The 11,263-nt window shown below is 46.6% G+C and overlaps 1 pseudogene; it reads right to left on the bottom strand.

Moving 5' to 3' along the window:
• Positions 1 to 1,388: 1,388 nt before the first annotated feature.
• Positions 1,389 to 3,918, bottom strand: LOC118931136 (elongation factor 1-alpha, oocyte form-like; annotated as a pseudogene).
• Between the last annotated feature and the right edge of the window lie 7,345 nt (positions 3,919 to 11,263).

The following is an 11,263-nucleotide window of genomic DNA, read 5'->3' as shown; positions in this document are numbered from 1 at the left end:
ACATTTGCTCCCACCTCAGTGAGGACCTCCTGAGTAGAAAATAGGGCACTTGGGAGAAATAACTGAAATTTTAAGTTTTCAAACTGAATTTTTTAAGGCATTCTTAAGAACTGAGTGTCAAAACTTTGACTATTCTTGAGAATTGCAAATAAATTGGCATGTTGTCATTCACTTATTTCAATAAACATGTCAACACTTACTCACTATTCAACAAATATTAATTGAGCACATGTTAGGGACCCAGACACTCCTAAGTTAGAAGCTTAGTTCCCCAATCATCTTAAGCAAAGCTGTAGCTGTTATTTCTAGAATGCTAAGTGTTTTGAGGGACAAAAAGGACTAGCCATTTGGCAGAGGCTACAGGAGGTGGCAGGGAATATGACAGGCATGCATTCTGTCCCTGCCAGAGCTTCTGAACCTGCCTGGATGGCTTCTCGTGACGTTGACAGGCTTGAGATGCTCCAAAGCTTGGTCCAGGTCCTGTTAGGCAGATTCATGCTGACAACAGCTGGAACTTGACAGGCTTCCAACCACAAACAGGTGAGCTTCTTATTATCTGGTGCCGTGACAGCTGATCCTGCTATTATTTCTAGGTTTGTGCTGGGTCTGGGGTTTCTCTGGATACTTGAACCTGAGAAAAAGCCAAGTTGGCAGCAGGAACAGGCAGTGTGACTGATCAAGAGGAAAAATAGGCCCCTGCACTGCCAGTCTAAGCCTTAGACATCAAAGTCTCAGGAATAGGCCGAAAGTGACATTCCCAACCTGGCTTCAGAAAGGACTCCAACAGTCCTCCCAGGCTTGGACACATTTTCATAGCACTCTCAATGTTTGAAGACTAATGATTTTTCTAATGAGGAGCTGATACCAATTGTGCAGATGATTAATTTCTTTCCAGGAGGGTCTACGTGCCTGTCTTAGCTCCTCCCAGCAGATGCTTACGGGCAAGGAATTCCACCTGCTTGTTTGAATTACTCTTGATTATCTTAGCCCAGGTTTCTCTCCTCTCCAGACAGCATCTCTATTAGCTGTCAATCCCCCCTGACCTCTCACGGTAGAAACCCCATTCTTCTAACTCAGGCCAAAAGCCTAGGTGTCACCTTTGACTCCTCTTCCTCATAGCCCATGTGCAATCTTTAAGAACTTGCCAAGTTTGTAAATAGAACTTGGGAGAGGACCCTGAATCATCTTCACAACCAGGAGCATAAACACTTCAAAGCCTTTGGGCTCTAAACTACATTTGTCCACCTAGAGGATCCCCATCACCTCATGCTTTCCTCCTTGGAAGAAACCAGGACAGCAAGGTAAGTTTTATTAATTTCATTCAGTAAATACATAAAATGTCAGTTATTCCTGTAGCAGAGATTGCTAAGCAAACTACAAGACATGCTTCATTTCTTACTGGCCTTTACTGTTGGCCTGGTGATCTTGCCATCAGTGAATGACTTCTTATCCACGGCCTTGATGATGCCAATGGCTACTGTTTGCCTCATGTCTCACATGGCAAAATGGCCTGGAAGAGGAATGAAGGAGATTTCTGGAAAGTGGCACAGGGTGATGCTCCTTAGCCTATGCGTCTGTCACACAGGAGATGGTGGGTTTTCTTCCCATGACTTGGTAGCAATCCCCAGCTTACCTAGAGGTGGGTACTCAGAGAATGTCTCCACCCGCATGGCCTTGCCAGGGACCATCTGCACAATGGCTGTGTCCCCGGACTTCAAAGCCTTGGGGTTGTCCTCCAGCTTCTGGCCCAGATCCAGTCAATCTTCTCCCTCAGTTCAGTCAACTTGCAGGAGCCTGGGGGTGTATGGCAGTCCAGCACAGGGGCATAGCCAGCGTGGATCTGCCCAGGGTGGTTTAAGACAATCACCTGGCAGGGGAGCAGAACGAAATTAAAGATAGATGGCACATGTGTTGTGAGGCCACACCGTCATGAACCTGGGGCCCCCATCAAAATCAGGGCAGTTCCTAAGCAGCGACTCCATCACCACAGCACCACTAAGGCTTTTGCTTCCTGGGCATGGACAGACCTGTGCCATGAAGCTGCCAGCCTCCATGGGGGGTCGTTCTTGCTGTTTCCAGCCACATTTCCACAACGTATGTCCTTCACAGACACAGTCTTCACACTGAAGCTCACGCTGTCACCAGGCAGGGCCTCTAGCAGGACCTCATGGTGCATCTCCACAGACGACCTCTGGGGTGAAGTTGGTGGGGGCAAAAGTGACCACCACCCCTGGTTTCAGGAAGCCAGTCTCCACCTGGCCCACGGGCACAGTGCCAATACTTGTCCAACAAGAAAAGGGCTGCAGAGTCATTGCCAAGCCACCCAGTGAGAACTGGCTTCCTCGGGGGCGGGGTCCCTTGGTTCTGCATTCAAGGACAGGGGCCACCCACAGAACTAGGAAGGACTGGGTGGGTGCTGGCCAGTTAACTCTGACTGCATGAGTTTCAAGTGTTGGGTGCTTTTGCATTCTGTATCCTCACTCAGAGGCTGTGGATTCAAGTCAGGGTTTGAACCCTGGCCACTGAGACACTGGAGCTCATTCTTAACTCCTTAACTCCTGATGAGCAGTCTCCCCTACATCTGCCCAGCATGAGTCACCCCCAATCCTGTATGCATCTTACAGAGGCAGCCTCTGGGGCTTGTTGACTAGGTGAGTAGCTGGAGGATGGCGTCCAGAGCTTCCAGCGGAGTCACCCCGGTGGCGTTTCCCTCCGTCCTCTCCACCTTCCAGCCCTTGAACCAGGGCGTCTGTGGGGATGTAGAGCTGAACTGAGCCTGGGGGTGGCCACAAGGGCCACTGCAGCTGGGTTGTAGCTGATCTTCTTGATGGAGGTGCTGACTTCTTTGGCGATTCTTGGAAGCTCACGGCGCTGTAGGCGGGCTCGGTGGAGTCCGTCTTGCTGATGTCCATGACCAGCTGCTTGATGCCCAGCGTGTAGGCCAGCAGTGTGTGCTGCGCCTGGAGATGCCACCATGCTGAGCACCGCACAGCCGGCCTGCATGGCGGGGACATGGCATGACCAGGGCAGGAAGCCGGCTAGTGCTTTGGGCAGGCCCAGCTCCCTTCGTAAAGCTGAAGGTTGTACCCCAGAAACTTACAAATGGCCCATTCAGATTCAGGGAGCCCTGGCTGCCATGGACAGGGGTCTTGATTCCCAGTTAAACTCTCATCTAGTCCCATAAATGGACTTTCAGTTCTTTCCCCTGGACCCAAGAGATCTGCTGTCTGGATGTCAGAAATCTTGGTCCTCAACCCAGCCCTGAAGGGGCACAGTGTCTCAGCCTCTCTGGTGATGGGACTCTCAACTCTGTCCTCTTTCAGAATTAATGATGTGAGTGAGGAAAACCCTTCCAAACCTGTTCCACCATTCTCCCCCAAACCCAAGATATAAAGCCTTAGCACTGCCTCCCACCCCGCAAATGGGAGCCCCTGGGGTATGGACTGCTTTACTAAGACGCGGCAGTGATGAAGTCCTATGGCCTGGGGCATTGATGACGGTGGGGTAGTATTTGCTCGTCTCAAACTTCCACAGGGACATGTCAGTGGTGATGCCATGCTCTCTTTCTGCCTTCAGCTTGTCCAGCACCCAGGCACATTTGAAGGAGCCCTTGCCTGCTGGGAGGCGTGGGGGGCAGGGTGCATGGAGGGTGGACAGGCCTATCACAGGAGCTTCAGCAGCACCTTAGACCTTCAGTGTGCTCCCTGCTTTCTGCCTCTGCCTAGACCCTCCAGAAGGGCACCCCCCGACTCCCCACTGCGCTTCGATACCTTACCTCTGCTGCTCCGTCTCACACTTCTCAGTGGTTCTCTAGTCTATGCCCTCACACTTGTAGATGAGATGCCTGGTAGCGGTGGACTCATCAGAGTCCACACGGCCGATGATGACTATATTGATAAAGGTTTTCTCCTTGCCCATGGTGGTGTGTCCACCAGAGTTAGTGCTGGAAAGGCCAGTGTGGGCAACTGAGGCCAAAGCATTCCAAGCCTGCGTCCTTCCTCTATTCCCCTCCACTCTGCTCCTGTCCAGCATCCCCTCCCCACTTCAGTGCCTTACCCAGAGTCCCAGACATGGTAGGTGTAAACTACAAAGGGAAAGGGACTTGTTCAGACTCACACCCTGGGATCGATCCCGGGGCTGAAGCAGGTATTTCCGCCAGCCCTAACTCATCCTTTCCCCTGTGTGGGCCTTGCCTGGAGCATGTGACTTGCCTAGCAACCCCCATTGCTCCAATCCCCCTGTGCCCTGCTCATTTCTAGTACAAGAGACCCTGCTGCTCTGGAGTTTGGAGCTGGTCCCCTGAAAGTCCTTACCTCTGAAGAATATGAAGCAAACATGACACAGAAATCAGCACGAGCTACACCAACTGTGAAGACAGACCACCACCCCCCTTTATGCCTCCTGCTCTTACAAACCTGGAAGGTACCTACCTTCTGCTTCCAGCCAATCTGAAACGGGTTGGAAAACTCCACTCCCTAACCCCAGGCTCGGTTTCGAAGACTTTTCTAGCTTGACGGATTGTATGTTTGGTTGAAGAGAGCGTGGGTGAGGCTCACTAATACTTTTTTTAAGTAGAACTGCTGTGTGTGTGGAGTTGGGGGAAGGAAAGGACTGGACGCATAGACTGAATGTGAGCGGTCCCAGACTTGGTGCAGGGGACCTGTGGGACGAAGGTGCAGAATGGTTACGGCTCTTCACTCATTTGTTGGGCATTTATTGAGGGGTCCAGAGCCCCGCACTGAGCAGGAGGACAAGGACCCCAAATCAGGACGCCGCCATGGCTGCCCTTCTGAGAAGTTCTCAGGCTCTGCTGGTCTCCTCCAAGTCAGCAAACCAGGATTGCTTAGAGGGAGAGCTGCCTGGACTGAGCTGATACTGGCCGTTTGGAGCCTTCTCCGGGGCCAAGGGTGTCCTCCTCCTTCCCCAGGGGAGTCCTGGGCAGAGCTCAGTCTCACACGGAGTCGAAGCTCACTTCATTCCCAGCCCCTCCCCCAAGCCCATGCTTGGGCCCCAGGAGGACAGGAGGCCCGAGGGTGGTCTGGACTTTTGGGGTTTCTGGCCCCACTGGGGCTCACCTTCTGAGCACTAACCCCTTCTCATTCTTAAGCCATATTCCACTCTGCCCTGAAAGAACCAAGAAACTAGAATGTCAGACAGGTGAGCATTGAATGCCTCCCTTCCCCCACTTTACAGAAGAATCTGAGGTCTCAGGTGGTAAAATGATTATCCAAAGATTCACCGACTTCCTGTTCCCCACCATCCGTACGTCTCCTCATCCAGTCGCCTTCTAGTAGAAGAGGCCTTGCTACGGAGGCCATGTATTCATTCTACTTCCATGTGGTGGGACCTCGGCTTGGCTCTGCTCTGGGAGCTGTGGGTACACGTGTGAGTGATACAGGCTCTGTATTCGAGGGGTCCACACTCTGGTAAGGGAGACAGACGACAGGAAAACAATTTGAAAGTAATGAATTTGTCAGGAGGGCTGTGAAAGACAGTCATCTGGCGGATCCCCAGGTGTGTGGGGAAAGGAGGGGAAACCTTATTAGGTCTTCAAGATAGTGAGCATCTCAGGGGCCACAGGAACTAGGGGCTTGCCTGGCCGAAGAATCGGCTGAGCACAGGCCTGTCTTGATTTGCCTGGAGGACAGGGAATAGATGGCAGGAAAACGGTGGCTAAAGAGATGAGGAGGGAAAGATCATTATGCATCAACTCGTCAGAGTTTAATTTTCCTAAACTGTAAATCTAATTATGTAATCCCCTTGCTTAAATCTCTTGATTACTCTGTATTGCCCTCAGGGGGAAAATTACTCTGTTCACTGCAAGGTGAGACACTCTGAGATGCTGAGGCAGGGAGCCCCTTAGGAGGCCACCCCAGGAGGCCTGCAAGGAGGTGATGGGGCCTCAGCCAAGCAGTGCCAAGCAGTGCTGGTGATGCGCATTCGACATAAATAGAAAGGGGGAGGGGAGACCGTGGGAGCGCTTGCCATGAGGAAGGGGAACAAACTTCGTCAGCGTGTCCCCCATCCCGGGGTCAGGCTTGAGCAGCTCCCAAGGACTGTACTGTGAACTCTAAAGGGTCAGAATCTAGGCACCTTCCTGACTAGGCAGCCCATCCACCCAGTGCAACTGAGCAGGTCACTCCCTTCGCTGGGCCTGAAATTCCTCAGTTTTTACATGAAACTCTAATGCCATCTCATTTCAGTCTCTGTAACAGCACAGAGGCAAATTAAGTATATAGGACAATTTCACTTCAGAGTCAGACCTGAGTAAACCCTGCCCCTTCTTTTTCCAGCTACATGAACTGAGTATCTATGAGCTTCAGTTTCCTTTTCTGTGAAAAGGGGGTTACTACTTACCTTCTGCTTTTCTTTTTCTTATTTTTTTTATTTAAAAATTTTTATATTGAGGTACATGTCATAAAATGCACAAGTCTTAGTGTACAGCTTGGTGAATCTTGACATGTGCCTACACTCAAGCAACCATCACCCAGATCAAAACATCAAATATTCTAATTTTTTTCCTTTACCTATTTCCCCTCCCCTATGACAACCACAAGTCTGTTCTCTGTGTTTATGAGTCTCTTTCAGTTTTGTTTGTTTACCTGTTTTGCTTTCTAGATTCCACTTATAAGTGAAATCATATGGCATTTTCTTTGCTGATTTCTTTCATTTAATACCCTCTAGGTCCATCCGTTTTGTCACAAATGGCAAGATCTCATTCTTTTTTATGGCTGAGTAATATTCCCTATTCCATTGTGTGTGTGTGTGTGTGTGTGTGTGTGTGTGTGTGTGTTTACCTGTAACTCTAGGGGGAAAATATTTTCCCAGTCTGGGGCAAAATACCTTTGAAACCAAAATCAGTTGAGGGGAGAAATAAAGTGGGAAAAACCCATTTATTGCTAACAAGCAGTTGTCCACTTCTTGCCTGTGTCTCTCGTGACCCGGCTACAAAAGGGACCCCACCTACCTCCCTAGTCCAGATATGCCTTTCCTCCCCCTTGTAATCACCTATTGATATGGCGATGACTACTTCTCTCCACCCTTGGAAACACCTACTGCTGTGGAGATGCACTAAGGCCAAGGAAGAGATTCTGGAAATATTGCAATTTTACCCACAACAGCACATCTTTTTTATCCACTTATCTGTTGATGAATTGATGAACATTTAGGTAATGCCTGGCACCTGACAAGCGGTCACTAACTGGCATCTAGTATTGCCCTGTCTTCCTCTCCTGTCTTGTATTGCCAGACTCCACTCACTGGGAGGTGGAGTGCTCAAATACAGACAAAATGTGTTGCCCAAGGTCACAGAATACATTAAATAAGAAACAGGATGATATTTCTCAGTCTGTGGATTTCCAGGCTTCTGAGACAGCCTGTCTCCTCATTAAGAATCACTATTACTCTTCTTCTGTTTGAGCCATTTACATAGTAACTCTGCGGTCTTGGCTAATACAGACCTGAAGGAAATAATCAGAATTAAGAGGTTTTCTGACATTGAAATAAGCTGAAGGGTAAGTTTCCCGACAGAATTTTCCCAACCTGTATGTAATTGGCTGTTGCTAGGGAAATATTTCCATTATTTACAAATATGAAGGGCCCTGACAATTCATTATCAATTTATTGGAAATTTATTTACAATTCATACATGAAAAGTCCTCAGAGTTTCTGGAATGAGATGGCTAAGAATTAGAAATCAATCTATAGTGACTATAATGCAGACTTCAGACAGAATTAAATAAAATCATTTAGACGGACATGGGGGCTGAAATTGTTAATGAGAAGTCAGTGGGATAAACAAAGTTACATGGTCAAGATATGCTTGCTGGCAACTGTGTAATACAGTGACTTTCTAGTAAAAGCCAAACAGGGAGGAATTAATAAAACCTAATTTCTAAAGGACTAGATGATGTCACCAATTTTGGCATATGAACTATGTCTATCAATTAATTATCTAGAACTATTAATCACAGCCCTTTGGTGGCTATCATTGATGATGAACAGGGGTAGCTATTAGATTCCCCAACTTAATCCAAGTTCCTAGACACAGAATCCATTGCAGATATAGACTGATTCTGCACAACAACACCCGTATATTTTAGAACAAACAAAACCAAACAAACTGGAGTTTGTAATGGGAACTTTAAAGATAAAGGCTCAACACCTAATACCAAGAAGTGAGAAGAGCCACAGCAGTTTGTTTCCAGGAGACCATGCAAAGAGACCTAATTGAAACAAAGTGCTGGAGTTCTGGCTCTGCAGACCTACCTTCTGTGTCCCTGGTAGGTATAAACCCATGCTGTTTTAGGGAAGTTTAGGTTAGATTCTGGGTGTCTTCCAGGAGGGGTTAGGTTGGAGTGGTCATGTGGAAGACTCCCTCTTTGGTTCCTTCTATCCACCAAGCTTCTTGTATTTTAATTCATAAAATGGGGTTTTTCCAGCCAAAGAGTTGTTTTGACTTAGTTCAGTCCAATATCAAATGTGTGAACAAGTACAGAAAACCAACCTTTTCTGATTCTGATTGCCTGAGTAAGGAGATACTGTTTGCAGACCTGCAGAAATAGGAAATGAAATCCTAAATTGGAACAAGATATTAGCAACAAATATTTAGAGAGCATCTTTGATGAGTCAGTCTTGATGCAGGAGGCAGACCATGATGGTTGCTCTTACTGAGTCACTAGTCTATGGGGAAAGCAAGGACAGGCTCACCCATAGGCACCCAGGAGCTGCAGTCCAAGCCCTGAAAGAGACAAAGGCCTTGATTTTGTAGTGACTCTGAATTAGTGAGTTTCTGCCCAAGTAACTCTTGCTCAGGAGGGGAACAGGAACCAAGGGAGGGGGTCCTTTCCTTTAAGTTCCAGAGCTTATTGTAGGAAAAATGGAGGCTGAAATTATCAAGGCTGGCCCTCCTCCACTTGCAGGGCCTGCTCGGAGAAATATCTCGGGGAAGAACAGGAGCAAAGGGAGAGGCTCCTGCCCACTGTTTGGACAAGGATAGAGAAGGAGGTCAGATGAGGAGGATGTGGTGTACGAGGCATGCTGAGGACACAGATAAAGTTAAATACTCCAGTAGAGGTACCTGATTAAATGTTCCTTTTCAAGACAAAGATGTCAGCATAGAACTCCTGAGAAGTCAGTAGGGGATGTCAGCCCAGAGCTGCCCATTGAGTCATTCATTCTTTCATTCGTTCATGTACCAATGGGAAAGTAAATATTTCCAATTCTAACTTTTTTCACTGTGAAGCATAAGATGTAGGGACAATCAGTTTGTTGATAGCTCATATTTGTGAGCACCCTTCCCTCCTTTGATTCTGTAAATCAAAGTTCAGGTTCTACCTCTCATCGATTACTGTGTAACTTTGATAAGCCATCGATACTCTGAATTATAAGCCCTCCATTTGTAGAACCTTGCCCCTCTACCAGTCCTTAAAGGAATCTGGTAATGGGTTGGAAGCAGAACGATCACTCCCCGAGGGTTGCACAGAGCAACTATCCTCAAAGTGAGTAGAGATTGAGAGCTTTATACTTAACTCTGCAGTGCTGGCAAAAATACATGTTATGCCCACAGCACTGGAGGAGAAATGTGATTATGTAAATATCACCTGGGGCTTCCTTTGTTTGATGGATGCTGGGGATAATACAGACTTACTCATTGTTTCCAAGATGCCATTCACAGTGTGATCTGCACAGTCCATTAACGAAGGATCAAAGGAAGTGCTCAGATGTTATTAAGTGTCCATTCATTAGTTTATATTTACAGCACTTTAAACATATGAACCCATGCTGTTAGCCTGTGAACACACATGTTTTATGAATACCTTGATTTCCTTTGGATATAATTTTCATTTGGTCTACTGAGAGATAGTAAGATACAGAAAAAAATCAGAAGGTAAAACAAGGTACTCCTTCCCCTGGGATGCTCCTAAGGCAAGTACACTCTCCCCCTTACCGCCCCAGACCCACATCTGTACTAATTCAGATGTGAATGCTTTGGGACTGACAGTATCTCAGGTGAAAACTAAAAACATTATCCTGAGAAATGTCAGATTCCACTGCAGAGTGTGTATAATTTAACTGTTATTTAGCATTTATGGGTAACACATATACTTGCAAATTGTTTTACAATTATTTTATAGTTGCTCTGTGAGAGATCATTAAAGCAAAACCACTTTAAATGAAGCTACTCAAAGGGACAAAGTTGTGCCAATAATGTGCTATGTAAATGCAAATGATTGGGATTCATATTATAGTGAAAATTGCTTATATCACTTTTTCATGGGACCAACAAGTAAATATTATAACAGTTCCCTGATTTATAGAGCACTCTTCTCCCTAAAAGATAAACATACCTAGCCATGCATTATTTAACAGATTTTCTCAGCTCCCAGAGGTGAGTACAACCATCCCTCCACTGATCCTTCCCATCAGCTCCTACAACATTCCCCAGCTCATAATAGGTCTTCAATGTTCATTCAGTTGAATGAATAAATGAGGAGGCATGTTAAGACAGCCCATAAACATTAGTAGCCTGCACGCAGAGAATGAAGGTGGGGAGAAGCATGGTCATGAATTAGAAAAGGTCAAGGTCAGAACATTTGGTGAAGCACGAAAGAAGTCAAAAGACTTGGCAAAAATGGAAGGAGGCAAACAGAACAAGGGCTGAGGCGTTGAGGATATCATCAGCATATGGAAGGAATCTATTTTTCTAACTCTTGCAAAATGAAACTAAAAATGAAGAAATGATGAGAAAATTCACTAGTAATTGGTGAGGTTAATGTTCTGGAGAAGTAACCCCAACTGAGCAATAATCTGTATGCTTTAAGTGCCTGAGAAGCCAATAAAAATGTAATCTCGGGAGACTCGTGTCTTCATTATCGTGGATACAGCAGCAGCCTCATCAGTGGTGTGAACACAGCAATCCACGCTTTGGCTTCTACAGGAATCCTGTTTTATAGAAAGAAAACTCACCCTGGAGTTCACTACATGTTTGATTGGGGAACTGTTTTTTAAGAGGTGCACTATTAACCACTCATGGAGCAGTTTGAAAAATACTGGTGTAGAGCATAGAAAAACAGGACAGAAGAGCAGTCCCATCGTGGTCATATTTCTCATGAAGAAACAAATCATACTCCTGTGTATCTTCGGCACTTAATCACAAAGATGTCCAAATACCACCTGTAGCATAGCATTTCTTCCATAGAATGTGATATGACTATTAATGGGACATTTAAGCGACCCCACCCACCATTACTGATTCTATAAA

The sequence above is a fragment of the Manis pentadactyla genome, chromosome 9, assembly GCF_030020395.1.
Source record: "Manis pentadactyla isolate mManPen7 chromosome 9, mManPen7.hap1, whole genome shotgun sequence".
Lineage (NCBI taxonomy): Eukaryota > Metazoa > Chordata > Mammalia > Pholidota > Manidae > Manis > Manis pentadactyla.
Note: the sequence above shows the minus strand (reverse complement) of the source record. Positions and strands in the feature narration are given on the sequence as shown.